Genomic DNA, 2790 nt, shown 5'->3' with positions numbered 1-2790 from the left:
TGGGTTTGTGGGGGAGACTTCAATGAGCTATTGATTACCAAGGAAAAAGATGGTAGGGGGAATTACACCTATTGGCCAAATCTTACAGTTTCAAGAAGCGATTGAAGAGTGTCATATCACGGATCTTAGGTTTACTGGGGAACCGTTCACATGGATGACTAGTGTGCATGGGGGTGTCAAAAAGTGTCTGGATAAGGTTTTCGCCTCTCGGGATTGGAAAGACAAGTATCCTGCTGTTGTGGTGCGCCATCTAAACCCCTATAAGTCTAATCATATCCCTATCCTCCTGGAAGTTTGAAGCTATCCTATACTGTCTTCTCGAAGACGTTCTATGTTTCGTTTTGAAGATCTTTAGACGAATCATAAGGAATGTAAAATGGTTATTTAGAGAGCATAAGATACTTCTGCTATGGGTGTCCCCTTCTTCCAAGTTTGTGAGAAAATTAAAGTTGTTTGGGAGGCTTTTCTGAAAAGGTAGCATGATACTTTCTAGTCTAGGCAGAAGGACATTGATGGCATTCAGGCCAAACTTGGCTTCATTCTTGCCCAACCAATTTCAGACGTTTTCTTGGCTGAAATGGCAAATCTCCTAACCCAGTTGGATCACTTGTTATCAAAAGAAGAAGCATTTTGGAGGCAAAGGGTCTTGTAATTCATGGATGAAAAGAGGGGACCGCAATTCTCATTTTTGCCATAAATGCGCAAATGGCATAAAGGCAAAGAACCGGATTAGAGAGTTAACAAATTTACAAGGCACTTGGTCTGAGAATATACAAGAAATTGAGAACTCGGTCCTCGGCTATTTCAACAACATCATCAAGTCGAATCAGGGGAGCGACCTAGATGCGGATGAAATATTTGATGCCCTTGATCAGAAGATTGATGTCGATATGCTTCATGTTCTTGAGGCCGAGTTCATGGACACAGAGGTCAAGGCTGCGTTCTTCTAAATGGAAGCCTTTAAATCGCCTGGCCCTAACGGAATCCCTCTGGTGTTTTTCCAAAAGTTTTGGCATATTGCTGGCAGAGATGCCTTCGTAGTGATCATCTCGGCCTTTAATTGTGGTAAAATGCTCAAGATCAATTTCACGTACATAACTCTGATTCCCAAGGTAAAAAATCACACCGAAATGGGCCACCTTTGCCTTATGTAACGTCATGTACATGGGTATCTCCAAAGTGCATTTTAACCGTATCTGTATCAAGCTTATTATCCCCCGTAACATATCTGACCACCACAGTGCATTTGTCCCTGGTCGATTACTCTATTGGTGTCGAAAATAACTCACTTTCTTTTGAAGATGAAGTTGGAAAAAAGATATTCATGGCAATGAAACTTGACATGAGTAAGGCCTTCGATCATGTAGAATGGCTGTACCTGAATGATGTTATGCTCAAACTGGGTTTCTATAATAGATGGGTGGAACTACTGATGCTCTGCATCTCAATCGTCTCTTACTTTTTCTTAATCAATGGAGCTCCATGTGGTTATCTGTATCCTGAACGTGGCCTCAGACAAGGAGACCCTATATTTCTCTATCTATTCCTGGTATGCACTAAGGGTCTCTCGACATTGTTTCTGAAAAGAATTAGGGACGGCTCTTTTCATGGAATCTCAATCTGCCAGGGCGCCCCACTTATTAGTCATTTATTCTTTGCCGATGACAACCTTCTTTTCACTCGTGCCAACGCAAATGATAGCTCTCAAATCATAGAAAGCCTCTAATGCTATGAGAGGGCCTCGAGTCAACTTATAAACCTTCAGAAAAGCTCGGTTTGCTTTAATAAAAACGTAAAGTAACCTAAGTAGGATGTATTTAGTAGTTTTCTAGGCATGGTTCTGGTGGATCAGCATGAAAAATATTTGTGATTACCTATTTGGGTGGGCTGAAATAGGAAAACATGTTTCAACCATATAAAGGAAAGGCTTTGGAAGTACTTCCAGAGTTGGAAGGGGTGTCTGTTGAGTGCAACAGGCAAGGAGATCTTAATTAAAATAGTGGGGCAGGTTATACCCATCTATGCCATGCAATGTTTCCTCCTACTCAAGTACTTCTGTGATGACGTAAGTAAGATGGTAGCCAATTTATGGTGAAATAGAGCTGATGATTCCAGAAAGATTCATTGGATGTCATGGGAAAATTATGTACACCAAAAAATGAGGGTGGCTTGGGTTTCAGGAATATGTACACTTTTAAATTCAGGCTACTAGCAAAGTAGGGCTGTCGACTCGTCAATGATCCATCATCGGTCGTGGCCCAAACTTTGAAGGCAAAATATTACGCCACTATATCCTTTTTTGAGACAAAGGTGAATTCTAATGCTGCACCTTTTTGGAGAAGTATCTATGCCACGAGAATAATGCTTGAGAAGGGTTTACATTGGCAGATTAGAATGGGTGACTTGGTCAAAATTTTAGAGGATTGATGGATCCCGTATCCTTAGCGATTCATGGTCTTCTCACTGCGGGCTAGATTTTGTTAATCAGTAAATTTGTCCTAATTCGCACCAATGGAAGGTTTATATAATCAAATCCCTATTTATTGATGTTGAGTTTAATGTCATCGTATCTATGCCCTTAAGCTTGCGGCCATTAGCGGAGCCAAGGTGGGTGCATTGGGATTCCTTGACCCCAATAAGTTTGGGCCACTTTTTTCCTTTTCGGTGCAAAGAAGAGAGAAAATGGAAAAAGACATTGTTTTGGTTTTTTAAAAGAATAAAGAAAAAGAAAGGCTGATGGATTTGCTTTTTTAATAAGAGAGAAGGTTGTTTTGGCATCATTCAAAATAT

This window comes from Malus sylvestris, chromosome 6, assembly GCF_916048215.2.
Source record: "Malus sylvestris chromosome 6, drMalSylv7.2, whole genome shotgun sequence".
Taxonomy (NCBI): Eukaryota; Viridiplantae; Streptophyta; class Magnoliopsida; order Rosales; family Rosaceae; genus Malus; species Malus sylvestris.
Note: the sequence above shows the minus strand (reverse complement) of the source record.